At 51.9% G+C, this 14,794-nt stretch overlaps 1 protein-coding gene across 2 annotated transcripts in view; it reads right to left on the bottom strand.

Annotated features, from left to right (window-relative positions):
* The window catches only part of CCNI (cyclin I), a 32,732-nt gene extending 19,339 nt beyond the window's left edge, over positions 1 to 13,393 (bottom strand). Inside the window, exon 1 of one of the 2 annotated variants that reach the window (XM_082316218.1) lies at positions 13,196 to 13,393. The gene's annotated coding sequence lies outside the window, so the exon portion shown is untranslated. The remainder of the gene's footprint in view (positions 1 to 13,195) is intronic. The other variant, XM_082316217.1, reaches the window with a different exon arrangement.
* Positions 13,394 to 14,794: the final 1,401 nt, after the last annotated feature.

Raw genomic sequence — 14,794 nt, forward strand, 5'->3', positions numbered from 1 at the left:
TGGGGCTGGCGGTGAAGCTGAAGGGGAAACAGGGATGCACATTCACAGCCTCTCCCCCCGCCCCCCCCCCCCAGCTCATTCCCCCGGGGGCTTCATTAGCATCTCATTATCCTGCCATCAGACACTCCAGGTTTCCCTGGGGGCTGGGCTGGTTCCCAAAGGCCAGGTCACCCACCATTTCCAGAGCCGTCACCTCTTCCCAAGGAGGTGTCAAGCCCCGGGAAGTGAGGACAGCGGCGATGAGGGCTGCGCCCCCGCACTGATGGAAAAAAGCAGTTCAAATTGCAGGCGCAGGTGAAGTATTTTGCAGACGGGGGTTGAGCTGGGGGACCCTGCACCGGGGAGCGTGGCTGCCTTTTTTTTTTTTTAATGTCTTTATTATTTAACTGAGCCTGCAGATCCATCAGTTGCTACGTCCCAGGTCATGCTAACTGGGTAACATCCAAGAGCATCAGCTGCAGTCTCCCAGACCGCACCTGGAGAAGACGGCGATTAAAGGCGCTGCACAAGGTGAAATAGGTGCACGGAGGGCAACGGCGAGGTTAGGACCGGACCCCAAGCTCGGCCAAAGCCAGGGACCAGAGCTGAGAGCCGGTGAGCTCCTCACTGCATGCTTGTCAGAAAAAAAGCAGTAGCTGTATTTATCCCGACCACGTCTTCTAATATGAAATACTGATGGTCCTTTCTCGGTTCTACAGGAAAGAGGGAGTAATTACCCACCCCTCAAATCACTGGAGAAACCACATGAAAAATTTCAGGCCAAAGTGAGCATCCTCAGGCACCTTTTTTTTCTGTTGTGACTGACAAATATTCCCACCGCATTTACAACACCAATGGGTTGCACAGGCCTTTGGGCCCAGAAAAGCTCTTTTAGTTGCCCTGATCCCTTTTTGGGTTGCCCCTGTACTGCCTGGGCCGGTCGGTGGCCCCAGCAGAGAGCTCAGGGGCATCCCTGGAGCACCCTGAAACACCAATGGCCCTGCAAGGGACATTTTTAGTGAGCAGCGATGGCAACTCTTCTCGAGTTGCCAAGGGGAAAGGAGAGGGAAAAATAACCTTTCCTTTCTGAACTAGGGAGGTAATTCAATGAGGGCTGAGGCACAATAACCTTTATAAGGAAAAAAAAAGAAGAGGAATGACGCGCCTGAAAGTTTCCCTTGGAGCAACAGTGGCGCGCAGACTTTTCCAGCACCGAGAGCATGCCAGGCAACTCGCCAAGCACCCTGAGGGCTGAAACGAGTTTGCATCTAAATTTACATAGCTCTTAATCAGATAAATGCACGCCATTTTAGAAAAAATGCCAGCACGCTCTACATGTACGCTTCACGAAACACAAAGGGAGCCACTGCCGAGAGAGGATGAGAAACGGGATGGCTGGCACAGCTTCCCGAAATCCAGCGCAGGGAAGTCGGGTGAAAACCACGGAGGGACCGGACTCTCCTCTCTGCTCTGATCAAGATGATAAAACCTAAGCGTCGGGGGAAAAGCAACGTCAAGGCTCGCATCAGCAGTAAAGCTACTTGGCAACGTAGCAGGCGTCTCTGCAGAGAACAGCAGTACCAACGGGAGGGCTGAGCCTGCCCTGACGGCAAAGATTTGCTCCAGCCAAAAACTTGAATGCATTTTTCTGCGACTGAGCCCAAGAGACCCGCCGCGGCTGGAGGAACTGCCGAAGCTGCGACAGTCACCATAAACTCACTCACCCTAGCTTTCTGCTTGTTTCCCTGATTTAGAATTAAACTTTAGCTTTAGGGTTTTTTCTGTGGTCACTTTGGGAGTTTTTAAACCACTGTTCAAACAGTTCTTAAAAAGTTTCTTAATCTTCGCTGGAAGGCCAACTGGCTACGCTGAAACTTCTTAAAGGCGAGTTGGAAGGTTAGTAAAGGAGAAGCGAGCCAAGTCAACGCATCGGCTTTGTTTTGACGTCTCCTGTGGGCAAGGTCACGAGCTGCAGGTTGAATCTTGCTCTGAAATTAGAGAGTCAAAACTTTGGCGCGAGGTTTTCACTTGTGAGCGGCATTAAAAATCACCTGCTTATCCATTAAAAATACCCCGACTTGGTCCATAAAATGTAACCCATCTCATAAAGATCTCTCTTTTTGATCCAAGTTTATAGCTAACTTTACTTAAAGAGGTACTTTCAGTTTCCCTAGGGAAGTTTCACGCTGCTAAGTGCTGCAGGCTACAGTTTTCAAAGCAGTTTTGTGTTTGCAGTAATTGGGGCAGACAGCTCCCTAGCCAGAAACACTTTTTGGTTTGGGGGGGGAAGGCGTGCATTTGTGGAGGATGCGAAATAGTCGAAATAGTCGATTTTTATTTTTTTTTTTTAAGCTTTGTAATCACTTGCACTGACAATAATAAGAGCCTCCTGCGGACAAAGGATGCAGTTACAGTATTATCCACTGGCAGAACAAGCTCCTAACACAGCTCCTGATTTTGCCCTGCCTCCAGTTGCAATTCAGCGGTGCCAACACAAATGCACTGTAAACAGGATCACTGAAATCATTCAGGACAGTAATAAAAACCTCTTTTGTTTTCGCTGTGGGTTGTTGTTTGGTTTTGCCTTTTTTTTTTTTTTTTAAATATAGATCATTTCATGAACAACTAACAAGATTTCTAGGACTAGAGACAGCCTAAATCCAGGTGGGTATTCTGGACACGAGGGGTAATTCCAAGAGAGCTTAACCACCACACGCATTTCTGCAGACCTCGTAAGTATTTTCAGCGACCAGCAGCCAAATCTGCTTCAGCTTTAGCAAGCAATAATAGAAATCTTACAGATGACCTGAAAACAGACTTTTCTGGGTGGGGGAGGAAGGCGAAGCAGAAGGAAGAGAGGAAGGAGACTGAATTCCTCCCAGCTCCAGCCAGCCATCTGTGATTTCGAACGATCAAAACGTAGTTTGCACTGCTAGAAGAAATTGTCTAACTGCAAGTTGTGATTAGAAATTTCAAAGCTGTGGGCGGGGGAGTGGGATGGATGTTAATTTTAGTATCTGGGGCTTTCTCTTAGCTTAACTCTTTCCTCGCCCCGCGTCAGTAAAGCAGTCTGGAAATTTATGCCAGACAGAGGTAAATGCCTACGGCGTTGCTTACATCCGAGAAGAAAAAAGCAGCAGGCGTAAACTACTTTTACAATTTTACATTATTTCTGTGCCGCGTAACAGTTCTAAGAGGACAACGTTTCTGTGGTTTAGACAGCAAAATTTCCCGTGAATGCCTCACTACTGGAAATCGGCGCCTAGCCTTCTGTCTTTTCAACTTTCCGAAGCACAACCTGATGCGATAGCGATAAGGAGAGGACCGGCGTGGGTTGGGAGCAACTGTTTTGAGTTGTAGAAAGTAAATCGTGTTAGAGCCCGGTTAGTGGAAATAGCTTGACAGAGTTGTGAGACAATATATGATCTTTTTCAAGTCAATGACTGGGAAAAAAGATGTTTGGGAATATAGTTTCAAATTTCAACATCTAAATAAGCGAGTGTATTTGAAGCAACGAACTGACGTCTACGGAATGAATACTAACAGACATTACAGTAAGAATGCGTTCCCCCATGAGAAATGCATTCGTATCAAACACAAATGCACCGCAGGCGCGCATATGATATTGCACCTTTAACAAGCAGCGTATTTGACTTGTGTCTAAGCCAGCCAGCAGACCTACATTCGGAAAGAGGTAATTTTATTCAGGCTGGGAAACGAAGAGGGCCCTTGCCATTTGTCTGTGTGACTCACCCAGCGCTAACTCCCACAACCTGCTACAAAGGCAAGCCTGTGAGATATTTTGGCAGCACCGTTCAGGCAGGCTCGTGTACATCACACACTCGCCACTTCTTTTCCTCCAACCAGATTTTTCCTGGGAGTGCAAATAAAGTTGACCTCATTTTAGTGCCGGTTCTCCAAACTGAAGGATTTTTCCAAACATTTTAAAGAAACCTGCCAGTTAAAAACGCAGGTCTGCAACTGCAGAAAGAGAATGCATAGCAATGTTTTGATGGGAGGGAGGCATTTTTTAAGTCTGTTTTGAAACAGAGAAATCCCAGGGCTTATTTAGCAACCAGGGAGGAGTAGCAGGAGCCCTCTGGAGAGGGCTGCATCGTGCCCAGCAGCAGTACGCTCTTCTCACCGCCATCTTCTGTTTCTGTTCTGTTCAAAACGGAAAGCTCAGATGGAATTTGTCACGGCACCATCACCGCCTTTCGGTTCATAGAGTAACGCGGTAGAAAACATAAACATCTTCGGTTCTTCACAGTATTCCCTAAGGAGAGCAAAAAAATCATCGAGGAAACGGGGAATAATTTGGGGCAAAAAAAAACGCCTGGATGAGGGCATTTTTAAATGCCACTGGTGACAGGGGTGGTGTAAAGTCGCTCTCTGATGGCTGTCACTCAGGGGGTTTCTGCAGGTACAAGCCTGAGCCGTTCCTTCTTTTTTTTTTTACAGCAGCCACCGCTTTGTAAAATCTATGCTCGCTGCCCAGCCTGTTCTCTCCCGCACCCGGGAACCATAAACCAGACCAGTTCTAAGAAATCTCGGCTGTCCTTCATGCCCCAAGCCTCACGATTGACACCAGGGTTTTGCTATTTAAGGGCAGCTTAAATGATACTTTCCAAAGTAGGGATTTTTAAAAAAACAAGGTAGAAGATGAACTCCTGACTGGACTTTCAGACAATGTCACCGTTCTTCCCTCCTGGCGAGACAGGCGTGCTTCCAGACCCACGCCTGCCCTACCCCCTTTCCGAACGGCTCCGGTTGGAAATGCCAGAGGAGGTTTGCATTTCCTTTTTGCCTCCGCGACCGCCAAGATGAGTCCGTCCAAGCAGCATTTGCCCAGAAGGGCCTTTGGTGAGCAACGGCTTAAATTTTCTCTGCCACAGCTCGCGAGCAAGGCAAACGAGCTGTTTCAATCACAGCTCCTTTCCCTTTTGAGGCGGCGTGTGGCAACACACGCCAAGCAAACTGCGGATAAAAGGTAGGCTCAGAATCCAGCCCTAGGAGACCAGCTCCAGCTGCGTAACGTATGCGTTTGATGCAAAGAGGAGATGAAACTCAATATACTTTCATCAGTTCTGCTTTGAGATTTTGGTTTATTTGAACTTAAAAATCAAAGGAAAAGTTATTAACTGATGGAGGCTGTTTGCTTGCATGGATTAAATTAAGCAAAAACAAAACCCTCGCAAACCAAAACCCCTTTATGCCATTTTATGACCGCTTGCAAAAGAAATGCTTACATTTTATACTCTTTCAACGCTGTGGGCTCATCATGTAGCTGCTGCTATGCATGCGAGATGCCTCTTGAAGATGTAAACTCCTCACAACGTTTATTAAAATCAGCCAAGGGGCTCGGGCTAACGTTTCGGTAGGAATGGGCCCTGCTATTGTTCGGCAGGCAGATCTCAACGCTCGGGAAGAGCCGTGCTGCCAGGTCAGGAATGTCAGCCCTTATTGTGTGCACTGGGGTATCACATCAGGGGCAGACAGCCCTCCTATGGGACAATTGGCGGTCACATGCCGAAAAGATGGTGCTACCATCAGAACCGAAGCACGAGACAGGTATAAAGCAACTATAAACGAGTGTTTGCTGAAATGACGCCCATTGTTTTTATGCTGTTTCCATCCTAAATGGCGAGTAAATCCAAGAAAGCAATGGTTGAGCCCTGTACCAAACTCTCTGTACACCATCGGCAAAGGAACGAGCGGAGCTCCCAGAGGCAACCAGCCGCGGTTTGCGCAGCAGTCTCTGGGTTCTGCTTCGGGACTTTCTGGATCTTTTGGGGACAAGGTCCAGGATCACTGGGGAACACCTGGGAACCCTCGGAGAAACTTGAGGGTGCTGCTGTTGCTAGGTAAGGACACGGTAAGGGGAGCCACAGGGCCGTGGGGCTGAGGAAGCTCTAGCAGCTCCTAACGAGCATGATCAGCTGCCCTGGATCTAGGGTGCAGCTGCCCCTAATTAGGGAGGGTCAAGCACCCTTTTAGCCAGCGCTTGGGCCAAGTCTATATAAGAGACAGGCCCAAAACACCACCACCAAATGCTAGAAGTTTAGGTAAAAAGCTGCTGTGAAGGGGGACTCAGCTACATCTCTTCCAGTGTAAATGGTCTCGGGTATGGTGGTGGCCCACCGTGGAGCAGCTGCCCCCGCCAGGGTAGAGGTTTTGATGGAGGCAGAGCTTTGGATGGTGGGTGCAGCCCTCCAAGCCCCAGGCTGCAGGGAGTGCCTGGGGCCTCTCTCTGGGGCTGGGAGAGATGGTTTTCTGTCCTGCAGGAGCTATGCTGGCTTGGAGGAGCTGCGGTGCCAAGCGAAGGAGTTACAGGAGCAAGCGAGCAGGCTGTGCAGCATCAGAGAAGGTTCATGGCAGACAGGCAGGATCCTCTCTGGGACCGGGGAGCTTGAAGAGCCTCAGCCCCCATCTGTAACAGAGAAACAGGCAGCGCCTACCCCCACTACCAAGGTAAGTGACTCCTCTGGAGAAGGGCAAGGGCGGAAGCTGGTGACTTCTGGCACTAAAAGGAAGGCTCCTGTCCCACCTAAGGGCTTACAACTACAAAATAGACTTGCCACCCTCAAAGTTTAAGAGGTGCTAGATGTGCCTTTAAGCAAAAGATACGGGCTACCTGACCCTAAACCATGTAAGACCTCTAGGAAGAAGGAGTGAGTGACTGTAATGGGCGATTCCCTGGGTAATCTGGGAGGATTACGGAAACATTGAGCGGGCAGGGATGAAGTCAGGAAAGCCAAAGCCCAGCTGGAATAGTATCTGGCAAGGGATGTCAAAGGCAAGAGGGGCTTCTATAAGCACATAGGTGACAAAAGGAAGACTAGGGAAAACTTGGACACGCTAGTGAAAGTAGGGGCTGGAGTAGCAGACAGTGAGGTGGACTGAAAACTGGCTGAATGAGAATGAGACTGACCGAATGAGTGTGAGAACTCTCATGAAATGAATGAAACTGAAAATGAGAATGACACCGACTGAATGAGTGTGAAAACTCTCATGAAATGAGGAATGAAATGAATGAAACTGAGTGTGCAGGGAGTGGTGATGAGTGGCACAAAGTCTAGCTGGAGGTGGTAACTAGTGGTGTACCCCAGGGGTCAATACTCATTCCAGACCAGTCTTCATTAATGATGTGGGAGACGGGGCAGATTGTACCTTCAGCAAGTTTGCAGGTGACACCAAACATCAAAAAATCAGCACAAATCAGGAGCGGCTGATGCTGTCATCCCAGAGGGACCTGGACATGGGTAAGTGCAGAGTCCTGCACCTGGGGAGGAACAATCCCAGGCACCGATGGATGCTGGGGGCGTCTGGCTGGAAAGCAGCCTTGCAGAAAAGGCCCCCGGGGGTCCTAGTGGACACCAAGCTGGCCACGAGCCAGCGGTGTGCCCTTGTGGCACAGAAAGCTAATGGCATCATGGGCTGCTTTAGGAGGAGTGTTGAGGGGGAATCTTCTTAATATATATATAAATACCCAAAGGGAGGGTGCAAAGAAGATGGAGCCAGGCTCCTGTCAGTGGTGCCCAGTGACGGGGCAAGGGGCAGAAAATGAACCACAGGACATTCCCTCTAAACATCAGGAGCTCCTCTTCAATGTGAGGGTGACAGGGCATTGGCAGAGGTTGCCCAGAGAGGTTGTGGAGTCTCCATCCTTGGAGATACTGAAAAGGCATCTGGGCATGGTACAGGGCAACTGGTTTTAGGTGGGCCCTGCTTGAGCAGGGAGGTTGGACAAGATGACCTTCAGAGGTTGCTTCCAGCCTCAACCACTCCCTGATCTTAAGGGGTTTAGGCTCAAAGCAGCACAGTTGTGAGGGCTCAGCTGTAGGCCCAGAGCAGCTCTTGGGTTCTTCAGGCAGCAAATGCTGAAAGCAGACCAGGAAGGCTTTAAAATAAAAAAAAAGGGCAAACCAAACCTGGCATTATGTAATGTCTCACTGCTAGTTGCCTAAAAGCAACACATGTGGAGCATGATTCATTTCTCCTGTCACCAATATAACTTGGTACAAATCAACAGTAACTTGAAGGAAGTCACTCTGAGGAAAATCAAGCTCACAAAGTATGGGAGTGAGCAGTAATTTCATAAAATAGGGCCAGAGGCTTTCAAGCTCATGAAAGCTAGCTCTCTACAGACAAGGGCCAACAGGCATTCAGAATCTAAAGCATCACGCAACACCTTTTGAGTAATATAATCCCCTGAAACCAAATAAATACAATGCCTCTGTGGGCAAAAACACAGAGACAGGATTCAGCAGTAGTTCTTTTTGTCTTTCGGCGGTAGTCGGTCATTAACATAAATGAACAGCAACAAAACCAAACAAGTTTATACCCAGTTCAACACCCACATCCAAAAAACGTGTAACTACAATGGCTTGATTCCTCTTGACAACAACAAAAGAGAATTTTAGCTGAAAGCATAACTGCTCGCCCAGGCCGATATTTCGCTTTGCAGATTCTGATTGGCTTCAGGGTAAATAATCAGTGATTACAGCTAATATCAGGATATAGTGTGAGGCACTAAAAAGAGATAATTATGAGGAAATGAGGAATTATCTGCTGTTGAAACAATAGATCAATTATGAGGTACAGCACAGTAGCTGCCGAGCAGCATTCTTAGGCTCTGAGGGTACTGTCTCTTCTGTCTCACCAACCAAAGAGAACCCGCAGTCATAAAGCGTAATTATCCTCCAGGAGCTCGAGCCTGCTGACTAATTAGCCTCTTGTTGAGACAATATGGAAAAGGACCTAATTCCAATTGTCCGCAAAAATAGGATGGCACAGGCGCAGTCCTGGCTCTTCCCTAGGCGCTCATCTCTCCTGCCCAACCGGTATGAAGGAAACAGCCTTGATATCCCCAGTTCTGGACATCGTTAAAAACAACAGTCCTCAGCCTAAAATAAAAGAAAAATCAACTCGGGGAAGGAAACTTTGGGAGGTGGGGGCACTGATACAGAGAAAACAGTATGTCTGGGGCAGTGCGTAATGGCCGTCAGAGTTCTCCTGCCGCTTCCCCGAAGCGTGTTGTGCGCGGTCCCCCTTTGCTCCTAGCCATGCAAGTACAGATGCATTTGCGGTGCTTTCATAAACGGAGGCTAAGCTGCATTTGATGGTCATGTTATTACAGCGGTTGCATCCTTAAAGGAAGCAGGCTTTCCAGCCGCGCGGCAGCAGTTAAACCCCAAGATTTACAGTTAAAATTGTTAGGAAGGTAAAGGTTCAAGCTTTTGGGAGCCGAGTTCTTTGTCTAACAGACCACTGTAGTCAAGAGCTAGCCCAGCCAAGAAACAGGATCTCGCTGTATACAGCAAAATACCACCAAAAAGGCGCAAATGCCTCTGGCAAATGGGTTCATCCAGCACCTCCCATCATCCCAGTAAAGCAAGTGTTTGATGTCTGATGAGCAAAATGGAGCATCTGCAGTAACATGTTATTCATGAGTGAGCTTTTAGATGAGTCTATTGCCTAGCAAGTGCAAATACCCATTATGGTTAATAAATCAGTGATGATGATATTTGCAGTGAGCAAACACACAGGAAGGGAAAATTTCAGACCACATCTGCTTTGTACCGAGATGGGAGACACCTGAGATTTTCCTTCCATCTGAATGACTTCACCTTGGCTTTTTGGCATTTGAAAATAGCTATTATTGTCCTGAATTCTCAAAGAAACTACTCTCTATTCTCAGTGAAGCAGAATCCCCTGTGAAATCCATCTCCTGCATGGCCAGCCTGGATTCCCTGCTTTTTGTCGGGGTGTCCTGGTGACAGGCACCTGGGTTTGTACCTTCTCTAGCCCCTCAAAGTCATGATAGCAAAGGAAAACAGCCACAAGCTGTTGTTGGGTTAGCTCTAGACAACCATTTTACACCTTGCAGGGGAGGACCTTCAGATCCCACAACCCTGTTTCACTCCATCTGGAGATAGAGGTCTTCTCCTTCACTCACATTTTGAGCAACGGAGTCCTAAGGGTTATCATTTGGTGGCCAAAATACAAGGTCTCGTTTTCCTGGAGCCACTGGTCCTGCCCAGCTGTTTTAAACTCTCTCTCTGGCAGGCTACGGAGCAGCGTGAAATAAACTGCAGATGGTGTATTTATCCATTCTATCACTCAGTTTAGATGGATCATTTACATCAGCAGGACAGCTGCACCAAGTCTTATTTCCTAAAAAGTGCCACATAAAGCCACAAAGATTAAACCTGTGAATAGACGTGCTCCCAAAAAGCCAGTTCAGCATGAGGTCAAGATTAATTACCGCTTTAACCAGCGCATTGCTGCAGGTGTGCGAAGGAAAGCATCTTTCACGCAGGCCCTGGGGGAAGGCACGCTCCACCACTCATTTCTGTGGCCTGCTCGAGAAGCAGCAGAGCACAAAAAAGTTGAGAAGGGAAAAACGTAAAAGACTAATGGCAAAGGGAGATGCTCAGAGCTGTAAAAAGCTTAACGCTTGGGTCCTACTGACTTGAGAAGTTTCTCCCAGGGCACTGACAGAAGGAAAGGTAGTGGCATTGAACAGCCTCACGCTTGGACTGAAGTCTATTTAAATTGATAAATGTCTGTGAGTGTTACTATAACAAATAATCTGAAAACAGGAAAATAACACACTTTAGAAAGTAAATGTTGTTTGCATCAAAGTGTTAATGTAAGATGGCAGACAGATAGCTCTGGATGCTCCACTGTCCTGGAAAACACAGGTTCCCAACACCTGACTTATCCGTTCCCTCAGACCAAGTCACCCCAAGGCCTCTAGGATGTAGGGATACGGACCGCTGAGCTACGACCGTTTCCCTAAAACTACATCTGAACCAACCCCAACTCCCTTTTACCACCTGGCTGTGCAGAAGAGCCCAGCAGGGAAGGCCGCACAGCTGGCCCGGACTGCGCTCCTGGCAAAGGCCAGGGCACGCGGGAGGGCCGACAACGGGGTCTCTCCGAGTGCCCCGCACGCAGCAAAGCTCCAGCTGCGTTGAGGCACGTCAACGCCCTCAACTGCATCCAGGAACAGCCGCCGACGGCGAGGCCAGAGCAGAGAAACCCCACGGGAGCGCTGCTTTGCTGACCATCGGCTCCCATCGCCACTGGCCGCAGCCCCGCGATGCCCCGAACACGAAGCGGTGGGAAAGCCCGGCCCCGGCAGGCGTCCACAGAGCAGGATGTTTTGTGGAAAGGGTCCGGATAGAGCAAGGCTCTTATCATGCAAGGACAGAAGCAATCTCAGAGTATTTTTAAGTAAGAACCCGGAGCAAACAAAGCACAGGACTCGGTAAGAATACAGAACGGACGCAGTAAAAGGCCCATCTGAGATGAGTTCTGCCATGTCAAGCTCTATACAAGCTCTAAATAGGGGTGAAGGGCAATGAGAAGTATACGTATGCCACGGCAAAGTGCAATTCCCGCGGGGGAGAAGCCAAAAGACCGGCTTCCCGCATCCCACGCCAAGGTCCGTGCAGGCACAGGCGAGAGCGAGCCGTCCCCCGGCTTTACGAGCCAGCCAGACTACCAAAACCGAATCATTTGTAGGGATCCAAAACCAAACCTTCGAGACGAGGAGAAGATGCTATAATTTGCTTTTTGAGACAAACTCCTACCCAGCCTCGCCTTGCAAAACCCGGGCTCTGCATGCATCCCCCAGCTTTAAATCGGGGCCCAGGCAGCCGGGGGGCGGCCACGTCTGCCACCCCTGGAGGGAAAGGGGGAGATAGGCTCCGGAAAGGGGAGCTTCGCAACCACAGGCGTTTTGCTCAAATTAAATATTTGGTTAATAAAAAAAAAATCTCACCGTTCTGTCTTTTAAAGGGGCTGTGCCACGTACGGGCTGTCACAGCACACATTTTGGGAACACACAAAGGCCGATGCTGAAAAGCACTCTAAAATTCAGGCTCGAAGCAGTCTAACACCCTTACTTTTAAGAGCGGGAAAACGCAGGATTGTTCCTTTTTCCCTCCTTCACAGGGTCAAAAGGGGAGGGTAAGGGAACAGGTTTTTCTGCGTTCAAGGGACAAGTTTTCAGGAGGATTTTTTGCCAGTCTTCTTTCTACCAGCGGCACGAAACAAGCGGCGGTAACCCCACTCCTTCAGTTCACCCCTCCGGGGACAGCTTCACAGAACACAACGCCGCTCTGCTCTCAAGCAAACTTCCTCCGTCGCGGATGGGAGGGCAAAGGAGGACGGGAGGCGAGCGCAGCCCACCTCTGCAAGCGAAGCACGCGAAGAGAACAAAACCGAATTACGTGCGCCACCGAGTCACACCTGGGGCACGATGCGCTGCTGGACGGGACCGGGGCGTCGAGGAGGGCACGGCGTGCATCCTGCACGCCCGTGGGCGTTGCACACGCGCACGCAAACTCACACGCGCGCACAGAGAAGCGCTGCGCGGCGCCCGGCAGCGTTGCAGGCACAACGCTTTGCGCGCCCGGCGCGCAAGCACACACACAAGGCACCGCTCGAAGGATGCGCTGCACCCGCGTGCACGCTTTGCACACGCCCGTGCAATGCACACAGGCTTTGCAGGCGCCAGTGCAATGCATGCGCACTTTGCACACGCTTGTGCAACGCAGAGGCTTTGCACACGTTCGTGCAAGCCACGTGTACTTTGCACACGCCCGTGCAATGCACACACGCTTTGCACACGCTCGTGCAATGCCCACAGACTTCGCACACGCCCATGCAATGTGCACAGGCTTTGCACACGCTCGTGCAACGCACACGTGCTTTGCACACGCCCGTGCAATCCCCGCGTGCTTTGCGCAAGCGTGTGCAATCCATGCGCGCTTTGCACACGCCCGTGCAATGTGCACAGGCTTTGCACATGCTCGTGCAATGCGCACAGGCTTTGCACACGCCCGTGCAATCCACGTTCGCTTTGCACACGCCCGTGCAATGCACACAGGCTTTGCACACGCCCGTGCAATCCACACGCGCTTTGCACACGCCCGTGCAATGCGCACAGGCTTTGCACACGCCCGTGGAAAGCACGCGCGCGTTGCACACGCGTTACACACCGCTGCCCTGCGCGCACCGTGCGCACAACGGTGCGCTGCGCGCACACGCACTTCACACTCGCGCGCTGCGTTGCACACGCGTGCACCGTGCACGCAGTGCACACCCGCACACCCCCCCCCGGTGCCTTGCACACCCGATCCCGCAGCGGGGACCCCCGCCCCCACCGCCCCCCCCCCGCCCCGTTCCCGCCCCCCGATCTCACCTCCCCTGCGCGGCGGCGGGGTGCCCGGCGGGGCCCGGCCATCAGCACCCCATGGCGGGGCGACGGCGGCGGGGCTCCTCCGCGGCGCTTCAGCACCGTGCGGGCCCCATCTCCGGGGCGGCGGCGGCGGCGGCGGCGGCGGCCGGCGGGCTCATGTCGCCATGGCGGGGCCGGTGCGGGGCCGCGGCGACGGGGGCGGGGGGAGGAGGGCCGCCGCCGCCGCGGCGCGGGAGGGGAGGAAGGGGGGGTTAAAATAAAATAAAATACAAATTAAAAGGGAAGGGGGGGGGGAGCGAGAGGCAGCCCGCAGCCAGCCGCTTCCCGGGGGGAGCAGGGGAGGGAAAGAAGGGCCGGCGGGGCGGCCTCCCCTCAGCCCGTCCCCGCCTCCCGCCCGGGCGGGGCGGGGCGGCGCGGCGGCCGTTGGTGTTCAGCACCACCGGAGGGGGGGACAACGCCGAGCGGGCGGCGGCGGCGGCGGGGCTGGCTCCCGCGGCGCCGCCTCCCGCTTCGCCTCCCCCGCCGCTCGCCGCCCACGCCGCGGCGGCGGGGAGCCGGCGGGCGGCTGTGAGGGACGGGGACTCTCTTCCCTCGGGCCGCCCGGCGGAAGGATCGCGCGGAGGTAGCGCGAAAAGCGGCCGCTTCCCCGCCGTCCCTCCGCGGCGCCTGCGCGGCTGTGGGGACGGGCGCCGCGGCTGAGGGGGCTCCGGCTGCCGGCTCCGGGCGTGAGGGAGCCGCGGGGCCCTGCCCGCAGGGTGAGTCGGGGGGCAGCGGGGAAGGGCCCGCCGGGCTCCGGACACCTCTCCCCCGCAAGCGGGGTTGTGGGCGCCCGCCGCCTCTGTCTGCTCCTTCCAGCAGCCCCGGCATCAGAGGTCCGAGTTCGCCCCCCTCAGTGACCCTGTGGCAGCGAGCGGGTTGAACCTTTAAAGTTGTCATTTAAAACACTCGCGAAACAATAAGCAAAGGCGTTTATTGACAAACACCTTCTCCTGCTCGGCAAAAAGCGTCGAGGTCTCGCTGCTTTTACCTCGGTACCGTGTCACCCGGCCTGTGTTTGCTGGGCGAGACCCCCCCCCCGGGGCTGCCTGAGAGACCTAAAGGGGAATTTACCCTTTACTTGCTCTATTTGCTGGCTCGGGCCTTGCCCCTGCGGGAGGGATTCACTGTCCTCCTCCTTTCCCGAGGGCAGGCTGGGGCAGCCCCACTGACAGGGCCGAAGACAGAGGTGCCAGGGAAGCCCAGATGTCCTCTCACAGCTCCATTTATTCCTTTTGTCCGCTCGACTTAAGAACTGGACAACTCAACTTGTGAGTCTTCAAATTTTTTGTAACATAAGTCTTTTTATTTTTATTTTTTTTCCCGGAGGGGGCTGGGGGTGTGTTCCAATACTGCACAGTAAACACTGGGAACAGACTAAATACTTTGCATGAAAATCCTGGCACTGTGAAGATGAGTGGCAAAACCTTGCTATACCACTAGAGGTTCAAATTAACAGATAAAAGCAACAAGTTCAGAGCAAAGGCAACTCGTTTTCTTTAAACTCCTTCCAGTATCTGTAGTTATTAGCTGTTCAGACAGCGCACAAAGGAGGATTTCCTCTGG

This window comes from Platalea leucorodia, assembly GCF_965183815.1.
Source record: "Platalea leucorodia genome assembly, chromosome: 6".
Lineage (NCBI taxonomy): Eukaryota > Metazoa > Chordata > Aves > Pelecaniformes > Threskiornithidae > Platalea > Platalea leucorodia.